This window comes from Narcine bancroftii, chromosome 11 (assembly GCF_036971445.1).
Source record: "Narcine bancroftii isolate sNarBan1 chromosome 11, sNarBan1.hap1, whole genome shotgun sequence".
Lineage (NCBI taxonomy): Eukaryota > Metazoa > Chordata > Chondrichthyes > Torpediniformes > Narcinidae > Narcine > Narcine bancroftii.
Genome location: NC_091479.1, coordinates 45,536,487 through 45,558,950, shown reverse-complemented (window position 1 = coordinate 45,558,950; position 22,464 = coordinate 45,536,487). Strand labels below are relative to the sequence as shown.

General features: G+C 45.9%; 1 long non-coding RNA gene across 2 annotated transcripts; it reads left to right on the top strand.

The window, feature by feature from the left end:
- Nucleotides 1–535: 535 nt before the first annotated feature.
- LOC138745328 (uncharacterized) lies at nucleotides 536–17,742 on the top strand. 2 transcript variants are annotated; one of them, XR_011346178.1, is made up of 4 exons: nucleotides 536–616; nucleotides 719–859; nucleotides 8,964–9,044; nucleotides 17,277–17,742. It is a non-coding gene; the product is annotated as an uncharacterized lncRNA (long non-coding RNA). The 2 variants fall into 2 exon arrangements; XR_011346177.1 differs by lacking the exon at nucleotides 17,277–17,742 and having other exon boundaries at nucleotides 8,964–9,345.
- Nucleotides 17,743–22,464: the final 4,722 nt, after the last annotated feature.

Sequence of the window (22,464 nt, the reverse complement as noted above, 5' to 3'; positions counted from 1 at the left end):
CAGCACATCTTTTCTCAAATACGGCACCCAAAACTCTAATTCTGATTGAATGGAAATGCAATTCTCAAACGACACAAACACAATGGTTACATGATATTATGTCTTGTTGATATTTACCACTCGGGAAGGTTCCTTTTGGTTTTCAGATAGAGGTGTGTTGTTCAGGGAATCATTAATGTTTTTGTGACTCAACGTCCAAGCATCTAAAGTCCGTTATCTCTTCCGAAAAGCTTTATAGCTTTAGCATGGAGCAGAGCTGAGCCACGACTTTGCAGGTATTTAAGGGAGTGTGTGGGCAGGGTTTGTTCTGGACCAACAATTTCACCAAGTGACTCTGCTTGAAATCAAGATTCAAACCATTTTGAGGAATACAACAGGAATTGTTCAACAAGAGCTTGGTGTTCCCTGAGGAGTTTTCTTTCAATAGTGGAAATTATTTTTTTAAAAAAGCCCGTTAATATTCCTGATACAGATCTTTGTACTTAACTTTCAGGTTGCTATCTGTTTTTAACTTGGAGGCCTTTAATGGGGTGACTGGGTGGAATTTTTGCTTTAACCAAGCAGCTCTCTTGCAATTTTCCAGCTGTTGGATGCGATTCAGTTGTTTGCAAGTTTAGTAAGTGGGATTTTGATGTGAAATTGCAACTCACAGCGTCATTTTTGTGTTTGAAAATGCCAATGTGAAAATTTTAACTTCAGTCTTCTTGGTTTGCTTAAGTTTACAGAGGAGACGTTGCGTCAAGCTGAGAAGACAGAGTTGGATGCCCATTTGGCGAATCGGCTGGGCAAAGCAGAAAGCACAAAACGAGGGGCTGAAAAAATAATGAAGCAGACTGAAATGCCGTTGAACCAAACCCAGGTAAAGAATTTAATTTTGTGCAGCGTACTTAAGAGACCAAACAATTTGGGATTTTAGTGGTGACCTATTTAAATGAACAAAATCTGATTAGAATAGAAGTTTATGGAATGTTTGGAAGTTGCCACAAAAAAATGGAGCATATAAATTAGATAAATGAACAATACAATGAGCCTGGTGTCACAGTATCTGCCTCCCTCTACCGTACATCACTGTTGAACCTTCTCCCCAATATGAACCTGATGTCACAGTATAGGTCAGAGTTTATTGTACATCACTGTTAAACCTTCTGACTACAGTGAATCCAGCATCAGTATATCTGTCCCAGTCTACTGTACATCACCATTAAACATTCTCCGCACTGTGAACTTGTTGTCACAGAATCTGCCACAGTTTATCATACATCTCATTAAACATTCTCCCCACTGTGAACCTGGTGTCACAGTACCTGACACAGTGTATTGTACATTACTGTTAAACCTTCTCACTGCTGTGAAGCCAATGTCACAGTAATGATCTCAGTCGTCCATACATCAGCATTAAACCTCTCTCCACTGTGAATCTGGTGTCACTTTGCCTGCCACCCCAATATGAACCTGATGTCAAAGTATCTGACACTGTTAATCGTACATCAATGTTAAACTTTCTCCCCTCTGTGACCCTGGTGTAATAGAATCTGCCTCAGTGTACAGTCCATAACCATTAAACCTTCTCCCCACTGTGAACCTGGTGTCACGGTGTATATCCCAATTTATAGTATATCACCGTTAAACCTTCTCCCCCCCCTGTGAACCTGGTGTAATAGAATCTGCCTTAGTCTACCGTCCATCACCGTTAAACCTTCTCCCCACTGTGAACCTGGTGTCACGGTATTTATCTCAATTTACAGTATATCACCGTTAAACCTTCTCCCCAAAGTGAACCTGGTGTCACAGTATCTGCCTCAGTCTACCGTACATCACCGTTAAACCTTCTCACTACTGTGAACTTGGTGTCACGGGATTGATCTCAGTCTATCGTACATCACTGATAAACCTCTTCCCCACTGTTCACCCGGTGTCACGATATCCATCTCAATTTACCGTACATCACTGTTAAACATTCTCCCCAATGTGAACATGATGTCACAGTATCTGACACAGTTTAAAGTAAATCACTGTTAAACCTTCTTACTACTGTGGAATCCATCTCACATTTTCTGCCTCAGTCTACCGTTCATAAACATTAAACCTTTTCCTCCTGTGAACCTGGTGTTAAAGTATCTGCCTCAGTTTAACGCACATCACCATTAAGCCTTCTTACTGCCCTGAACTCAGCGTCACAGTATATGCCAACATCAACTGTACTTTACCGTTAAAACATCTCCCCACTCTGAACCTGGTGTCGCAGTATCTCACACAGTTAATTGTACATGACTGTTAAACTGTGTTAATGTTGTGAACCCATTGTCTCAGTATCTCTTATCAGTCTACCATACATCATCGTTAAACCTTTACACATCTGTGAATGGGTGTCACTGTATCTGATACAGTTTATCGGACATTACTTTTCAACTTCCTCACTTCTGTGAACCCAGTGTCACAATAACTGTCTCAGTCTACCCTACCTCATTGTTGAACCTTCTCCAACTGTGAACCTGGTGGCACAGTTCTGCTTCAGTCTCCCGTATATCACCATTAAACCTCCTCCCCACTGTGAACCTGGTGTCACTGTATCTGCCTCAGTCTACCATACATCACCATTAAACATTATCCCCATTGTGCACCTGGTATCACTTTATCTACCTCAACATACCGCACATCATCATTAAACGTTATTCTCATGTGAATCTGGTGTCACAGTATCTGCCTCAGTCTACAGTACATCACCGTTAAACCTGATCCCCACTTTACCCCTGGTGTCAAATTAGCTACCTCAACATACCATACATCACTGTTAAACCTTCTCGCTCTGTGAACCTAGTGTCACAGTATCTGACACAGTTCATATTATATCACTGTAAAACCTTCTCACAAATGTGAATCCTACTATAAAATAATACTCCCCTTCTAAGTCTCACTGTATTCGAATCCCACCTATTTTAAAAATTCCAAAAAAAAGAGAAACATCAATCCCAAAACAAGATACTCAAAAGTAGTAGCCCCCTAAAAATCTGGGTGTGGTAAAGTCCACAAGTAGCAGGAGACTAAAGGACTCAGTGTCACCCACCCCCAGTCAGACTTTCACAAAGTCCTGAAACAAAAACATTCAACCCAGTGATTCCAGTCCCAATGATTGTTCCGGATCGTCAATATCGAGAAGACTTTGCATCCATTCAACTTTTTTCCCATTCTTTCCATATTTTCCAATCTTCCCATTTCCATTCCCATTGACCCTTCCCTTTGGTGACAATGGTGACGATCACCCATTTCCTCGTACATCTGGCAATGAATTAGCAAATATTAAAGCATCATGGTCATTCTCAAAACACTGAGATTGAAAATTCCCATAAAAATCTTTCAATACTGCTGCATAACGAAAAGCAAATTTATATCCCTTTCGCCACAATACTTCTTAGGCTGAATTAAATTCTCGGTCTCTTCTGATAATTTCTTGACTCAGATCTGCATTAAAAAACCCCTATTATTTTGAACCATCAGTGGAGCCTGATTTTGCCGTGTTTTCTGCACCACCAATCGGAGTATCACCTCTCTGTCTTGTTATTTAAAACAGCGAATCAAAACTGCTCGTGGTAATTGGCCTGGAAACGCTCTGTTCACTCGATCTAATTCCAGTCCATCTGGAACGAATTACCTGCCCTTCACTTCTGGGATCCATTTCTTCAAAACCTTCACCGGATCCGAACCTTCCATATCTTCCGGAAGACCTACTATCTTAACATTATTTCTACGACATTGGTTTTCTAATGAGTCAAACTTCTTCAATAATTCCTTCTTCTGAATCCCCCAATCTACAAAAGGATCTTCCACTATTTCCATTTTTTCTCTATTACGCTCCACTTGACTCTTGCATTCAAGAAAGCCTCCTCAATCTTTTTAAAATGATCTTGCACAGTATCCACTGATCGTGTCCATCTCGTAACATCACTCTTAACTACATTAATATCTTGCTTCATAAAAGTTATTTCTTCACACACAGTGTTCATTTTAGTTTTCATTTCGAAAATCCTTGAGTCATCTGATGAGTCATCTGCATTGACATATTTGCCATATCTTCCATGAGTTGAGCAATCCCTTCCAGAATTGGAAACACAGAATCCAGTCCAGGATCCATCACCTGCCTTTGAGGCTGACCTTCTTTTGCCGCAGTCCCCAGTTCTTCAAATTCTAATGAAGTTGAGGTCTCTTCTTGTTCCAAAGCAGTAGGTCCTCTTCCAGTGCGGCTGCAGGTCTGGATACCCAACAACAGCATGCCTACCTCAACAGTGAGCGACCTCGTCAGTTCACCGTCGCTCAGGCTCCCCCGCAGCCCACACCTTCTCCAAAGGTTTGTGGACCCTTGACGCACTGCACATGCCCGGTAGGGCCACCGACTGCGCAGGTGCGTCATCTGATGCTACACTGTACCTCTCCTGACCACCAGGCAATGCTGCAGGCTCACGAGCCTGTCCTCGTTCAGCTGGCTCGCCCTCACGCCTGTGTTCACGAGTGCACGAGTCAAAACCGCTGAACTCATCGCTAAGCTAGCGCCGACGAAATACTTAGCCGGGCAGGAGTCCTCTGAGGCTTGGGGACTCCAGTCGACAACTCTGTTACTTCAACTTGAACTTGGCCTCAGTTCTTCAACACTTTTGTAAGGTAATTTCTTCTGTAACTGAGTTTTCGATTTTTTCACATTTGCAGCCATTTCGATCCTCCACTATTCCAAAGTCTATAAACAGTATTTTTAATCACTTTTACAACTTTTAAAATCGAGCATTTAATAGTCTAACTGCGGAAGGGTGGAACCACACGTCTACCCTCTGCGCCATCTTGTCACAGTATCTGACACAGTTTATAGTAAATCACTGTTAAACCTTCACATTACTGTGAATGCTGTCTCTCAGTTTCTGTCTCAGTCTACCGTTAATCAACGTTAAACCTTCTCACCCTGTTAAATTGGTGTTAAAGTATCAGCCTAAGTTTACCACACATCACCATTAAACCTTCTCCCCATTGTGAAACCGGTTTTACTGTATCTGCCACAGTTTATCGTACATCACTATTATACGTTCTCACTACTGTGAACTTGGTGTTATAGAGCCTGGCAGTCTACCGTACATCACCAGTAAACCTTCTCGTCAATGTGAGCCTGGTGTTACTGTATCTGCCACAGTTTAGTGTACATCATCATTAAAAATTCTCCCCAATATGAAGCTGGCGTCCCTTTATTCGCCAAAGGTTATCGTACAGCTCTGTCAAACATTTTCCCCACTATGAACCTGGTGTCACAGTAACTGCCTCAGTTTCCCATAAAGCTTTTTTTCCCACTCTGAGCCCAGTATCAACGTATCTACATAGTCTCCTGTACATCACCATTAACCTCCTCCCCACTGTGAACCAAGTATCAGTATCTGCCAGTTTATTGTACATCATTTTTAAACCTTCTCACCACTGTAAACCTGGAGTCACAGAATCTGCCTTATTCTACCATACATATCTGTTAAACCTTCTCAGTACTGTGAACACAGTGTCACAGTATCTGCCAAAGTCGTCGACTGTACATCACCGTTAAACATTCTCCCCAAGTTGACCCATTCATCACTGTTTTTTCCACCATTTATCGTACATCACAGTTCAACCTCCCCACTGTAAACTTGGAGTCACAGTATATTCCACAGTTTATTGCACATCACTGATATTCTTTCTCCTCGTTGTGAATGTGGTGTCACCATATCTGCATCAGTCTTCCGTACATCACCATAAACTTTGCACCAATGTGAACCTGGTGTCACTTTATCTGCCACAGTTAATATTACATCACCGTAAAAACTTCTTCCAACTGTGAACCTGGTATCACAGTATCTACCACAGCTTATCATGCATTACTGTTAAACCTTCTCACTACTGAAAACTTGGTGTCACAGTATCTGCCAACGTCTACTGTATATCACCGTTAAATATTCTCCCAACTGTGAACCTGGTGTCACAGTGTCTGATACAGTTTATCGTACATTACTGTTAAACCCACCAGATAAGCTCCAGATAGCGAAAGAGAAGTTCTCGCATCTGCAGGAACTGGGGATCATTCGTCCCTCCGACAGTCCTTGGGACTCGCCGCTTCACCTGGTCCCAAAAGCCTCCGATGGCTGGCGCCCCTGCGGAGATTATCGACGGTTTAATGACACGACAGTACCTGACCGTTACCCCATCCCTCACATTCAGGACTTTATGGCCAATCTGCATGGTGTGAGAGTATTCTCCAAGGTCGATCAGGTGTGCGTGTACCATCAAATCCCATTGCACCCAGATGACATCCCCAAAACGTCCATCATCTCCCCCTTCGGCATGTTCGAATTTTTATGCATGCCTTTCAGGCTCAAGAACACCGCCCAGACATAATGCACCTCATGGATACGGTGCGCAGGGATTTGAATTTCGTGTTCATTTATCTGGATGACATTCTTGTCGCTAGCAGAGACTGGGCACAACACAAGTCTCACCTGCACACCCTCTTCTCCCGACTGGCCGAATTCAACCTAATGATCAGCCCGGCCAAATACCAGTTTTGTGCAGAAGAAAATTTGGATGGGATGAAACTAATCCAGAATCCATTGCACAAGATTGGAAAAATTAGATTGAGCGTCTTCAAATACTTGGAAGTTTTGACGTCAACAGACTTTGGAGTGGCCACATTTGCTCAGTTACACCATTTTTCTGATGTAAGTGAAGGTGGTTTTGATCCTGTCAGTTACTGAGTCATGTGAAATAACCCAAGTGCGAGTAGATGGTGGATTTGTAATGGGAAAAGCCAGAGTGGCTCCATTAAAGTCAGTCACCAGACCTTGAATGGAATTAACTGCTGCTATTATGGCGAGCAAAATGGACGCTATGTTAAGAAGAGAATTACAGATGGAGTCCGCAGATCCTGTGTTTTGGACTGATAGAACATCAGTGCTTAAATATATTAATAATGAAATCATGAGGTTTCATCTCTTTGTGACTAACAGAGAGAATGAAAACCTGGACAACAACAAATGGCAGATTTACCACATGACAGAGTTTCACCTGATGAATTCCCATTTACATCTGTGGAAGTTGATTATTTTGGTCCTTTGCAAGTAAAGTGCGGACGAAGTGTTGAAAAATGATATGGAGTTATTTTCACTTGTTTGACTATGAGAGCAATTCATATTGAAGTAGCGTCATTGCTTGATACAGACTCTTTTATTAATGTTCTTTGGCGTTTTATTCCTAGACCTGGTCAAGTAAAAGAATTATGTTCTGATAATGGATCTAACTTTAAAGGAGCTGAACGAGAATTATGAAAAGTTATTCAAAATTGGAATCAACATCAAATTCCTGATGCGTTACTTCAGAAAGAAGTTAATTGGATATTTAATCCACCCATAGTTATGGGTGTGGTACGGGTAAGGGTTAGTTGGTTGTGGAGAACGTTTACAAAGGTCTGTACTGGGCAGTACTGGGCAGCAATGCTTAATGTTGTAATGGATGCGGAAGCTCTGGGAAGGGGTAAGGGAGGGACTGGCCAGGAAGTCTGCAGATTCTGGGTCTGACGGCAATGCACAAACATGCTGGGGAAACTCATGGATAGTTTTCTGAGGAGCAGGTCCTGCATCACGAGTCAAATTGAGTATTTCGAGGAGGTGTCAAAGGAAATAGATGAAGGTCAAGGTCTGTATGTGCTGCACGTGGATTTTAGTAAGGTGCTTGACGAGGTCGTCATGGTGGCCTCATTCAGAATGTCGGGAGGCATGGGATCCATGGAGCCTTGGCTGTGTGGATTCAGAATTGGCTTGTCTGCAGTAAACAGAGGGTAGTAGTAGATGGAACAATGACTAGTGGCTCTCCAAATGGATCTGCTCTGGGACCCCTGCTCTTTGTGATTTTTATGAATGATGATGGGAGTGGAAGGGTGGGTATGTCAGGGGATGACACAGAGGTAGAGATGTTGTAGACAGTGTAGAAGGTTGTCATATGTCATCCAGTTTGCAGAGAAGTGACAGATGGAGTTGAATCCTGTAAATACAGATGTACTTAAACAAGCAACTGGTACAGGTTAATTTCCAGAGTCATTTTCAAGGGCATGAATAAAAGTTATTCCAAAGTAGGTTGGAGACGCATTAAAATTAGCTTCATATAGACCAATATCTTTATTGAATACGGATTACAAGAACGTGAGGGCAGAGCACTTGGTTAATGGCAGGATTATGAACAGTGTGCAGGACTGAGATATATTTAGATCCTGCGCCATAAATCGCTCAAAGTTGCTGTGCAAATTGAGAGGGAGTTTAAGATGGTGTATTGTGTGCTGGCCTTCAGGAGTCAGGGGATTGAGTTCAAGAACTGAGAGGTAACGCTGCAGATGTACAAAATTCTCGTCAGACCACACTTGGAATATTGTGTGCATTCCTGGGGCAAAAATACCAGTGGACATCTAAATAAGGTGAGATGAGGAAACTTTAGACAAGATGTGAGGGGGATATTTTATTCACACAGAATGTAGTGGGTGGCTGGAATACATTGCCAGGGGTGGTACTGGAGGCTCATCCAAAAAAGACACAAAAAAGATTTTAATATAGGGACAGGAATAAAAGAAAAACAGAAGGTACTGGTGAGAGGGAGGGAAGAGTAATATTGTTGTGGGGTAGGTTCAGATGGGTCAGCTGAAGGGACTCGACTGATCCATCCACGATTTGTCCAACATCTTGCTGCCATGTCATGGTGAACCAGGGTGTTGCCTGATGGAGACACGTGGCTCTGAGCTCTGCAGAGATAGATCGTGCTTTTCTCCAAAACACACTTCCTCAGGTAAAGCAGAGGAATGGGAAAGATCCTAGTGTGCAGGGGTAGGGAGGGGGGTGATGGGGGAAGAGTTGGGGCCCTCCAAAGTCATCGTGATCAGGCCTCGGAGACGGTATCTCTATCACTCATATTTCTCTTCCCAGGAGAAGGAGCAATCTCAGAGACAAGACACGAGTGCAGAAGAACATTGCATCCCAGCTGAACAGAGGATGGACAACATCATGGTAGCCTGAACCCCTCCCCTTCTCCCTCTGGCCCTGCCAACTCCATTCCCCACCTCTTCCATATCCCTTCACCCACTTCCCCTCCCATTTCTCCCCTACCTCTCCTCCATTCCAATCCCCTCCCACTCACCTTCCCCTTCACCTACCCTCACACCTATGCCCGAAACTTAGCCCTCCTCCCTTCACCTCCCCTTCCCCTCTCCTTTCCCCCTCCCCTTCGCCTCCTACCCTTCCCCTCCTCCCCTTCCCCTCCCTTTCCCTTCCTACCCCTAACAGGGGAAGGAGGGATAGGGGAAGGGGGTAGGAGAAAGGGGGGTAGTGAGAGGGTAGGGGTAGGTAATGGGGTAGTGGTAGGGGGTGCGGGTATGGGGTAGGGTTAGGGGAAGGGGGTAGGTGTAGAGGATAGGGGTAGGGTTTAGCTTAGGGTTGGGGAAGGTGGGTAGATTTAAGATAAGGGTCAGGGACGGGTAGAGGTAAAGTTAGGTTTAGGGTTAGGAGATGTGGGATCGGGTTAGGTCGAGGTTTAGGGTTAGGTTTAGAGTTCGGGGAAGTGGGCTTGTGATAAGTTTAGGGGAAGGGGGTAGGAGTAGGAGGTAGAGGTGAGGTGTGAGTTGGGGTTAGGGGAAGGTGGGTAAGATTAGGTTGGGTTTAGGGGACAGCATAGGGATAGGGTTAGAGGAGAGGGTGGAAATAAGAGTTAGGGTTGGGGATGTGGTGTAGTGTTTAAGGGTATCGGTAGTGTTAACGTTAAGGTTAGGGTTTGTTAGGGGTTAGGGTTAAGTTGGGGAGGGGAGCGTGGGCGGCGAGCGGGGCACAGGAAATGGAGAGGTGATGAGGGAGGGGAATGGGCAGGGAAATGAAGAGGTGTACGGTGTAGAGGAAATAGGAGGTGAATGTAGGAAGGCACCCCTTACCCCATATTATCCCTGCCTCCTCTCCTCCTTCCAGAGGAAGCGGGACCTCATTCCGGCCAGAACCTCCCTGTAGTTTCAGAGCCTCTGTTTCAGGAAGTGCCTTCGACGCTTGCCGCTGGACAGACATCTTGTCCCTTGATTCATTCTATACCGTTGATATTAAATTTAAAAATGGTTTGGTCTTTTAGAGCTTGAACTCAAAAGGCTGGTCCAGAATGACAACACAGAAACAGGCCCTTCGGCCCCACTCTCCTGCTGGCTGTGCTGTTGTAATCAGTCCATATTCCTCTCCACCTTTTCATTCTTAGCTCCCATCAAGCTCATGTTGCCTTGTCAATCTCACGGCCTGTGGGAAGAAGCTATTTCCCTCCCTGGCTTCTCTACTTTTATTCCTCCATATCTCCTTCCTGATGGCAGGGGGACAAAGATGCTCTTTGCTGGATATCTGGGAGTCTATTTACAGAGCCCATCCCTGCAAAAAATTCAGGGGTCCCTTGCCTTGAGGTTCCACCCATGTTGCCTCTCCCTCAGCACTCTCTCGTCAGAACACAATTGCACCCTCCTTCCCCTCCTCTCCCAGGTCTCAATATCCCCCTGACAATTCCAGTCAGCTGCAATGTCTACACCCTGCCCCACCTGCTATCGAATGCCCTGCATCCTCCTTCCCCATTGGTTTCCTCCTGTTATCAGGCATCAGGATGGACCCCACCCTGTTGAAACTACCCGTATTCTCACTGATCTCTCTGCGCCTCTGCCCTCCATCCAGGGGTCTTGGTTGTCTTGTGGTGATGGTGGAGAACAAAGTACCAACTCAAGGAGATGGGGAGCTGTAAGGAGACCCCCAGTTCCAGGAGACAGGGAGAACCACAGAGATGCCCAACTCTGTCAAACTGGTAGAACTCGGTCATCAGGTGCAAGGAGCTCTTGGTACTGCTGCACGTGAGGCAGGTGTGGCCCAGCCCCACACCTCCACCCTGTCAATTCCCAAAACACATTTCCTATTCATGTAGGGGTCCAAAATGGATAGAGTCTGGAGGACCATGTACATCGTCAATCAATGGGGGAATAACCCTAACCAGCATGGCTATTGTGTATGGCTGTGCTTGGAAACAAAGTGCAAGGGCACCAAAAGCTGCTATGTGCTGAGGTTCTACCTGGCTCAGGTGTTGTGAAAGATTGGTCTGGCCCTGATGCCACACAATGTCCTAGTCAGCAGGACTTTGCCCCATCACCTTCATGGGAATGGTTGCATAGACAAACACTATTGACCACAGGGCCATCAGGCAGTGATCAGCAAGGAATTCCTGCTGACACAGAGACTAGGACTTGATGAGATACTGCGGGGTGGTCCCCTGAGCGGAGGATCCAGAGACAGACATGCAGAACTGCTGGAAGACCAGAATCTCAGTGAAAGATGCCCTTTGGTCTGCCTGAAACCCAGATAAGAGAAGCAAACACTAGAAGCCCAAAGCAAAGGGAGGAAGGTTTAGGGGCAATATCAGGGGTACTTGTTTTTACACAGAGTTGTGGGTGCCAGGAATGACTTGCCAGGAGTGGTGATGAAGGCTGAAATATTAGGGCATTTAAGGGCTTCTTGGACACATGAATGAAGGAAACATAGAAGATAGGAGCTGGAGTAGGTCATTCGACCCTTCGAGCCTGCTCCGCCATTCAACGAGATCATGGCTGATCTTAAATTTCAGTACCCCATCCCCACCTTCTCTCCGTAACCTTTAATACCCTTATACTGAAGAAATATATCTAATTCCCTCTTAAACATATTTAATGAACCTGCCTCTACTGCCCTCTGTGGCAATGAATTCTACAGATTCACCACTCTCTGGGTAAAGAAATTCCTCCTCATCTCCATCCTAAATGGTTTGCCTATTATCCTCAAACCATGGCCCCGGGTTCTGGATTTTCCCATCCTTGGAAACATCCCATCTGCATCCATTCTGTCCAGTACTGCCAGAATTTTATATGTCTCTATGAGATCCCCTCTCAATCTTCTAAACTCCAGGGAGTATAATCCCAATTTGCGCAATCTTTCCTCATAAGTCATTCCTGCCATTCCAGGTATCAGCCTGGTCAATTGTCTCTGCACCCCCTCCATTGCAAGAATGGAGGGTTATAAAGGAGGAAGGGTCTAGTTTTTATTTTGCTTGGAATTGATAGGTCAGCGCAACATCGAGGTCCGAAGGGCATAACTGTTCGACGTTAACGTGCTGGTCTTTTAGCACATGGAGATGTGGGTGAGGGAACGCTGCCCACCGGCCTATTCCAGGTTGCTGAGAGATGCACTGAGGCTTGGCGCAGCCAACACGAGGGCGCTGTGGGGAAGGACTCTAATCCTCCGGGTCTTGAGGGGCGGAGACTAAAGGGAACCCCTTCAACCACAGAGTGCAGGGAGTAACCACAAGGTGTCAAAGGGGTGGAATGATGTTAAACAGAGAACATGTGCAGTGAAGGGAATACAGGCATGCAACACGAGGATGAGAAAAGACATGGAACAGTTGTCCTCTTGGTCAATAATTTTAGAATAAAGTTAATTTTGGGGTGAAAAAGAGAAAAGCCCGAACTCAGTCAACTTTGTTTCATGAGATACATTCTCCAATCCAGGAAAGCTCCTCTGTACCCGTTCAAATTGAACCCGAGGAAACTGTGTTCATGGTGGAAACCTCTGCAAACACACAACCGGACCTACGCACAGAGAGACAAATGATACACGTGCAGTCCCTCCCAAAAAAGAAATAAATTCTGTTGAATCAATAGCAGAGTCTTGGAGTCTTTGTCTGAGCCGGTCATCCATCATTCTCCATTCTCACTGCTCGCAGGAAGAATCTGTTTCGGGGCCTGGTGCTACTGGCTCCGATATTCCTCGACCTCTTTCCTGATGAGAAGAGCTGCCAAATGCTGTGGGCAGGTGGAAGGGATCCTCGACGACGTTGACAATTAACCCGGTTTATCCCATTGATATTTGGGGTGGGTGGGTTGGGGGGAGAGAGTCCCCATGATCCTATCTGCCACTCGTGGTCCTGCCAATCATTTAAAAAAAATATTTATAAACTTAAAACCACAACAAATTCACACAATTAATAATAATGCTCATCTAATGTGTGGCATCTATAAAAGAAAGAATAAAGAAACCACCCCCCACCCCCATCCACAATATGCTACCCCCTCCCACTTCTCTCTTCAACAGAAGTGTCTGCTACAGTGGTGACCTCAGCAGGACCCAGCCCTTCAGTTGGACGTGAAGATCACGGTCCAGGCGGCTCTTCAGATGGTTTGGTTGAAGCTGTCAATGTTCTGGATGTCGCAGCCACACGTGGGGTTCAAACAGGCCAAGGACCAGTTCCACCTCCAAGAGATCACCGCTGATGACATCCATTACTCCTCCATGATGTTCTTGCTCATCAGGACATGGCAGCAAGGCTCATCGACATCTGACATCAGCCTCCCGAGCAAGGCAAATAGGATGCCCTCAAGGAGCTCTTCACCCGCACCTTCAGGACACGCCTTCATCCTCCACCTCATTCTGTTCCTGCTCTCACTGTCGCATGGCCCAGACAGTCATCCCAACATGAGTCCCTTCAAGCTATTTCTTTTCAGCTCTCACCAAATGCCCTGGACCCACTTTTCAGGAACTCTTCCCTCTTCCTCCCTATGTCATTGGTATCTCCATGTGCCACAACCTCTGTCCCATTTTAGGATGTCTTGGACACCAGCAGCAACACCCCAGACACTGGCACCAGGGAGGCACCACCTGGAAAAGGTCCAGGGTCCTAGTCCAACAGTCTTTTTCCTGAGCATCCAGGCAGCAGAAAAATATCAATGGTTGCTCAAAGCAAAATCCTCATTGCGGTGCCCACCAACAAGTTGAGGCACAAAGTTTTGTGTGTGTTTTGGGTTACTGGTGCCAACATATTCCCCATCTCACCCTGTCCCTCCATCTACTGTACAATGTTGCCCAGAAAAAAAAAACTCTCCGCTTCATTGATGACCTGAACAACAAATGGCTTCTTAAATGGTAAAACACGCTGTTGAACACCACTGCCACTGACCACAAGCACCCCCCAACCCCTCAAAACTGGAAGACCCTTCGAATGACTTGTCTCTGCCATGAAGACAATTGCCTAGTGGAGCCTTGAGCAAAAGAGGCAAGGCCACCGAGTCCCACACAGCTTCTGGTTCAATTCCCTCCTGGAAGCTGCCTCCCGCGACTCCCCATCTGAGTGTCAGATGCTCGCCTGCTCTCCACAGAGAACCAGATGGCAGCAGAGACAGTCGCACTCCAGCCACACCTCCCCAACATGTGATGGGTTAAATCTGCGGATGCCACTCACAGCGGACCAAAGAAGTGGTACATGGCAGACCGCACAGAGGCCAGGTCCGAAGGGCTGAGCCACTTGCAAGAACAGATCATGTCCTGCCCGAAAGTGACAGCCTCCCACCTGAATGACCCCGAGAAGAGCTTGGCACCATGGCCTGGGGCAAACCGTTCAACACCCTCGATGCTGGACAGCAGGAAAAAGCTTGGTTTACTGACGGCTCTGGCTGGTGGAGGTGCGAAAAACAGCGGTGTAAGGTGGGAGCGCTCCAGCCCACCACAGATAAAGTACTGACACAAGAGGGTGAGGTGGAGGGGAGAGCCAACTGTCCAAGCTGGCAGCTGTGGCACTGATCCGAAAAGGGACAACCAGGCGGGCCCAGGAGCCTCTTTTCCGATCAGTGCAACTGGATTTCTGGGCTGTGCCAAACAGCACGTCAGTGTGGATGGGTCGGCGTCAGGAGACAGGGAGGCAGATCCATGGCTGCCTGCTCTGAGGACAACAGCACTGGCAGATCTTCTGAGAGGTGGAACAACAAAAGAATAGTCAGGGTCCACCACGTGGATGGACACACCTCCAGGAAAACCGCTGAAGCTGACGCAATGCCACTGTGGACTGAGCTGCTCAAATATGCTCTGCCACTTTTTTCCCCAAGCAGAGAGACCCTGGAGCCTTGGCAGCATTGGTGCATCATAAATGTGGGCATATGGGGTCATGTTATATCGTTGTGTTACCAGTTTTGTGAGGAGCAGGTCCTGCTTCATGAGTCATGTACCAGCTGTAGCAGAGCATGGCCTACTTCCATCCTCAGGGGGTTTTCCATTGAGACATCAAGCCCCAGAAGATGCTGGTAGATCCCGAGATGGCCTTCTTATTGCTCCTTTATTTCGGCAGGTAGATCCACCCATGTCTGTCCGTTCACCACCTCAACGCGGTCCTGATCCCTCTCCCCAACACGGCCTTGTCCCCTCCCCACCAGCTCTCACCCCTCCCCCACCAGCTCTCTCCCCTCCTCCCTCTCCCAACTTGCCCCTTCCACAGCTTAATAACTTTTTCTAAATAAGATTGTGGGGGGCTTAGATGGAATGAACAGCCAGAAACCTTTCCTAAAGTGTCAGGTGCAAATCTCAGAGAGCATCCGCTTCAGGTGAGGGGAGACTTTTTTTTATGCAGAGAGTTGTGAGAGCTTTGAATGCGTCACCGGTGAAAGTGATAGCGGTTGGTAGAATAGGTACATATAAAAGTCTCTAAGACGAGCATGTGGATGTGAGGGAACAGAATTTTTACATGATAGAGGAATTTGGGGATATGGCGAGAAGGCAGGGTAGGTCGAGTTAGGTCATAAATTAGATCAGCCTTGATCATATTGAATGGCAGAGCAGGCTCGATAGGCCATTTTTGTCCTACTCCTGTTCCCACTTCCTATGTTCCTATGGGTGTGGTACAGGTAAAGGTTTTGGAGAACATTTACAAAGGTCAGTACAGCCTTTATGGGCCAAAGGGCCTGTACTGGGCAGCAATGCTTGATGTTCTAATGGATGCGGAAGCTCTGGGAAGGGGTAAGGGAGGAACTGGCCAGGAAGTCTGCAGATTCTGGGGCCAAGGGCAATGCCCAAACATGGTGGGCAAACTCATGGATAGTTTTGTGAGGAGCAGGTCCTGCTTCACGAGTCAAATTGAGTTTTTCGAGGAGGTGTCAAAGGAAATAGATGAAGGTCAAGGTCTGTTGTGCTGCACGAGGATTTTAGTAAGGTGCTTGACAAGGTCCCCACGGTGACCTCATTCAGAATGTCCGGAGGCATGGGAACCATGGAGCCTTGGCTGTGTGGATTCAGAATTGGCTTGTCTGCAGAAAACAGAGGGTAGTAGTAGATGGAACAATGACTAGTGGCGCTCCAAAGGGATCTGCTCTGGGACCCCTGCTCTTTGTGATTTTTATGAATGATGATGGGAGTGGAAGGGTGGGTACGTCAGGGGATGACACAGAGGTAGAGATGTTGTAGACAGTGTAGAAGGTTGTCATAGGTCATCCATTTTGCAGAGAAGTGACAGATGGAGTTCAATCCTGTAAATACAGATGTACTTAAATAAGCAACTGGTCCAGGTTTATTTCCAGAGTAATTTTCAAGGGCACGAATAACAGTTATTCCAAAGAAGGTTGGAGACCCATTAAAAGTAGCTTCATATAGACCAATATCTTTATTGAATGCGGATTACAAGAATGTGTGGGCAGAGCACTTGGTTAATGGCAGGATTATGAACAGTGTGCAGGACAGAGAAATATTTAGATCCTGCTCCATATATCACTCAAGGTTGCTGTGCAAATTGAGAGGGAGTTTAAGATTGTGTATTGTGTGCTGGCCTTCAGGAGTCAGGGGATTGAGTTCAAAAACCGAGAGGTATCGTTGCAGATGTATAAAATTCTCGTCAGACCACACATGGAATATTGTGTGCATTCCTGGGTCGAGAATACCAGAGGACGTCTAAATAAGGTTAGCTGAGGGAAATTTATGCAAGACGTGAGGGGTACATTTTATTCACACAGAATGTAGTGGGTGGCTGGAATGCATTGTCGGGGTACTAGCGGAGGCTGGTCCAAAAAAGGCATGAAAAGGATTTTAATATGGACAGGAATTAAAGAAAAATGGAGGGTACTGGTGTGAGGGAGGGGAGGGTAACATTGTTGTGGGGTAGGTTCAGCTGGATCAGCTGAACGGTCTCGACTGATCCATCCATGATTGTCTAGCAACTTGCTGCCATATCGTGGAGAACCAGGGTGTTGCCTGATGGACACATGTTGCTCTGAGCTCTGAAGAGAGAGATCGTGGTTTTCGCCAAAACACACTTTCTCAGGTAAAGCAGAGGAAGGGGAAAGGTTCCAGTGTTCAGGGGTAGGGGGGATTATGGGGGAAGAGTTGGGACCCTCCAAGGTCATTGTGATCAGGCCTCAGAGATAGTATCTCTATCACTCGTATTTCTCTTCCCAGGAGAAGGAGCGATCTTAGAGACAAGACACGAGTCCAGAAGAACCTCGCATCCCAGCTGAACAGAGGACGGACAACATCATGATGGCCTGAACCCCTCCCCTTCTCCCTCTGGCCCTGCCAACCCCATTCCCTGCCTCTTCCATGTCCCTTCAACCACTTCCCCTCTTCTCCTCTACCCCTCCTCCATCCCAACCCCCTCCCGCTCATCTTCCCCTTCCCCTGCCCTCACACCTATGCCCTAACCCCAGCCCTCCACTCTTCACCTCCCCCTTCCCCTCCGCCCTTCCCTTCCCCTTTCCCCCTCCCCTTCCCCTCCCCCATCCCCTGCCCTAACCCTCCCCCTTCCCCTCCCCTTCTCCTCCTCCCCTTCCCCTCCCCCTTCCCTTTCCCCTTCCTACCCCTAACCTAGGGGAAGGAGGGGGAGGGGAAGGGGGTAGGAGAAAGGGGGTAGTGGAAGGGGGTAAGGGTAGGGGTTGTGGTAAGGGGTAGGGTAGGGGGTAGTGGTAGGGAGTGCGGGGATGGGGAAGGGGTAGGAGGTAGGGTTAGGGGAAGTGGGTAGGTTGTAAGGGATAGGGTAGGGGTAGTGGTAGGGGGTGCGGGTATGGGGAAGGGGTAGTAGGTAGGGTTAGGGGAAGGGGGTAGTTGTAGGGGGTGCGGGTATGGGGAAGGGGTAGGAGGTATGGTTAGGGGAAGGGGGTAGGTTGTAAGGGATAGGGGTAGGGTTTACTTTAGGGTTGGGGAAGTTGGGTAGAGTTAGGGTTAGTGTTAGGAGACATGGGGTAGGGCTATATCTTGGTTTATGGTTAGGTTTATAGTTCAGGGAAGTGGGCTTGTGTTAGGTATAGGGGAAGGGAGTAGGAGCAGGGGGTAGAGGAGGAGTGAGGTTTGGGGTGAGGGGATGGTGGGTAGCATTAGGGTTGGGGTTAGGGGGCGGCATAGGCGTAGGGATAAAGTTAGGGTTAGTGGACGGGGTGGGGGTAGAGTTAGGGGATGTGGAGTGGTGGTAGGGGGTATCGGTAGTGTTAAGGTTAGGTTTAGGATTTTGTTAGGGGTTAGGGTTAGGAGTAGGAGGAAGGGAAGGGGGAGGAGAATGGGGGAGGCGAGCGGGGGACGGGAACTGGGGAAGGGAAGGGGGGAGGGGATGTGGGAGGGGAATGGGCAGTGGAAAGGGGAGGGGAACGGGGTAGAGGAAAGGGGAGGTGAATGGTGGACGGCATCCCTAGCCCCGCCCCTCCCCTCCCCTTCCCTTCCCCCACATTTCCCCTGCCTCTCCTCTCCTCCTTCCAGAAGAAGCTGGGCCTCTTTCCATCCAGAACCTCCCTGTGGTTTCAGAGCCTCCGTTTCAGGAAGTGCCTTCGACGCTTGCTGCTGGACAGACATCTTGTCTCTTGATTCATTCTGTACCGTTGATATTAAATTTAAAAATGATTAGGTTTTTTAAAGCTTGAACTCAAAAGGCTGGTCCAGATAGACAAAACAGAAACAGGCCCTTCAGCCCCTCTCTCCTGCTAGCTGAGCTGTTGTAATCAGTCCATATTCCTCTCACCCTTTTCATTCTTAGCTCCCATCCAGCTCATGTTGCCTTGTCAATCGCACGGCCTGTGGGAAGAAGCTATTTCCCTCCCTGGCTGCTCTGCTTTTATTCCTCCATATCTCCTTCCTGATGGCAGGGCGACAAAGATGCTCTGTGCTGGATATCTATGAGTCTATTTACAGAGCCCATCCCTGCAAACAATCAGGGGACCGTTGCCTTGAGGTGGCACCCATGTTGCCTCTCCCTCAGCACTCTCAGAACACTACTGCACCCTCCTTCCCCTCCTTTCCCAGGTCTCAGTAACCCGCTGACAAATCCAGTCAGCTGCCATGTCTATACCCTGCCCCACCTAAACCGATGGATCGACCAGCTCCTTCTCCCCTCAAGAGTTCGAGGAATCCACTCTCTCGCAATGTCCTGCTATCGAATGCCCTGCATCCTCCTTCCCACTTGGTTCCTCCTGTAATCAGGCGCCTGGATGGACCCCACCCTGTTGAAACTACCCGTGTTCTCACTGATCTCTCTGCGCCTCTGCCCTCCATCCAGGGGTCTTGGATTTCTTGTGGGGGTGGTGGAGAACAAAGCACCAACTTAAGGAGATGGGGAGCAGTACAAAGACCCCCAGGTCCAGGAGACAGGGAGAACCACACAGATACCCATCTCTGTCATTCGGGTAAAACCTGATTATCAGGTGCAATGTGCAAGGAACTTTCGGTCCTGCTGCACGTGGGCCAGGTTTGGCCCATCCCCACACCACCACCCTGTCAATTCCCAAAACAAATTTCCTATTCATGTGGGGGTCCAAAATGGATAGAGTCTGGAGAAGGATCGTGTACATCGTCAATCAATGGGGACAAGGGTGTAACCAGCATGGCCATAATTGTGTGTGGCTGTGCTTGCAACCAAAGTTCAAGGGCATCAAATGCTGCTATGTGCTGAGGTTCTACCTGGCTCAGGTGTTGCAAAAGATTGGCCTGGCCCTGGTGCTGCACAATGTTCCAGTCAGCAGGACTTTGCCCCTTTACCTTCCTGGGAACGGTTTCATAGACAAACACTTTTGACCACAAGTCTGTCAGGCAGTGGTCAGCAGAGCATTGCTGACACAGAGACTCCAGGACTTGATGGGATACTGCGGGGTGGTCCACGGAGCAGAGCATCCAGAGACAGACATCCAGAACTGCTGGAAAACCAGAAACTCGGTGAAAGATGTCCTTCAGTTTGCCTGAAACCCAGATGGGAGTAGCAAACACTAGAAGACATCTGTCTAAAGCAAAGGGAGGAAGATTTAGGGGAGATATCAGGGGTATTTTCTTTTACCCAGAGTTGTGGGTGTCAAGAATGCCTTGCCAGGAGTAGTGATGAAGGCCAAAACATTAGGGGCATTTTAGGGGTTCTTAGTTACATTGAGGGGCTGAGACCAAGGAGGATATTCTCCAACAGCAGAGAGTGGCAGTAACCACAAGATGTCAAAGTGGTGGCAATGAAGCTAAACAGAGACCGTCTAATGTGACTGTGCGCCTGGCTGCGGGAATTTGGACTTACTATATAAACCTTGCTAAGTGCTAGTTCAGGTTGGAAACGTTCGACTTCCTTGGGGGTCAAATCAACAGGCACGGAACTAAACCCTGCTTGAAAAGGTAGAGTTTGTTAAGTGCTTCCTCAAACCCCACATAATGAAGGGACTGCAAGAATTCACTGGTACGATTAATTTTTATCACCAATTCATACCGGTAGTGGCTGACATCATTTTTTTGTTTTTAAACTTTATTTAAGATTTTATAACATGAATAACATATAGAATTACATTTTAAAAATTAAGAACAAAATAATAAAATTACAATACAGTATGAGTGATCTAAATAAACTATACCCTCCCCAATAATTATTACACATTAAAAACACAACTTAAATTAGTCCAACCCCCCCTTCCCCCCAAAATAAAGAGTGAAGAATTAATAAAGTTAATAATATATGTGAGAAAAAAACCCACTTACAAAAAAAAAACAAAAACATAACCGATTAAAATACTAACAAAAAGAAAAGTAATTAATACTAAGATATCAGACTTAAAAAACATATTTAAATCAAACTTAAATGCATATATTTAATGGAGTTAAGATGAAACATATTATTAACTCAAACGTAATATAAAAAATTAGTAAAATTAGTAATATTGTCTATCAAAAATTCTTAAACAATAATCAATTCTTTAAAAAAATTGTAGCATGAGAAAAAAAAAGATGAAAAATAAAACTTTCTCTATAGAGATAAACCTTCACCAAATATCAACTAACTTCACATCTATCATCATATTAGTCACATAAACTGCCATCTTAAAACAAAATTCCATCCTCATTAAACATTGTACAATTCAAATTTGGTACTCTTCCACCATTTTTCCCTTTTAACCTTGAATAATTACCCAATAAAAGCTCCAATACCACATTTAAATATCCCCAATCATTACGTTAAAATTCAGATATCCAAATAATAAAAACACATCTACAACAAAATCTATATCTTCAACAAATAGAGCATAAGCCACAAACAAAATTCAAGCCTCATTAAGAATTGTACAATTCAATTTATAACTTTCACCATTATTCCCTTCGTTCTATAACTAAAATAGCAAAATAATATACACCAGAATTACCACTCCTTTCACCTTAAAGTTAAAGTAAAAATATTAAAAAAAACTTATCCATCCCATTCACATTTAAATTTCAAATATTCCTTATCTACTGAATAAACTATACAAAAAAAACCACATGAATATTTAGTTTTTTAAACAATCAAATACTTTCTTATGCTTTTTTTTATAAACTCAAAAGAAAACCCTTAACTCTTTAATCTAATAATACAAAAAAAAGAAAAAAAAAACAGGTAGGAGGTTAAAAATACCCCCTCCCGTCTAAACCGCGCAATGCGGTAACTCCCAAAAAAATGGGTGTGAGATAACTCACACGTAGCAGATGACTTTCAGGAAATAGTGCCCATCCAGTTCTCTCCCCCAACTCTCACTTCATCTTAAACTAACATCATCATTATTTAATATTCCTTTTTTAAAAAAAAAACATTAAAAAAAAAGAACAACTCTTCTTTTAATCAGCTCCAACTGCCGAGTCACCATTACAACCATTCCTTCTTGGAGCACGGCTCTTTTCTTCCATCTCTTGTCTCCTTAGAGATCGCGGCGGACTACGTCTCTGTTGAAACCGAGTAATTGGCAGCTCTTGAGCAAATGCTATAGCTTCCTTTGGAGAATCAAAGAACTTTGGTTGGCAACCATCTTGAAAAACCTTCAAAACAGCTGGATATCTAAAGGTTGCCTTATAACCTTTCTTCCACAACAACTCTTTAGCAGAATTGAATTCCCGTCATTGGAACATAACTTCTTGACTCAAATCCGCATAGAAGAAAACTCGATTATTTTGAATCATCAAGGGTGATTTTCTCTGTTGTGCATTTCTAATAGCCACTCGTAAAATTATTTCTCTGTCGTAATAATTCAAGCAACGAACCAAAACAGGTCTTGACTTTGACCTGAAATAGGTCTTCTACGCAAGGCTCTGTGAGCACGTCCCAGTATTATACCTTCCGGGAAATGTTCTTTACCCAGCACCTGCGGAATCCATTCAGTAAAAAATTTTCTTG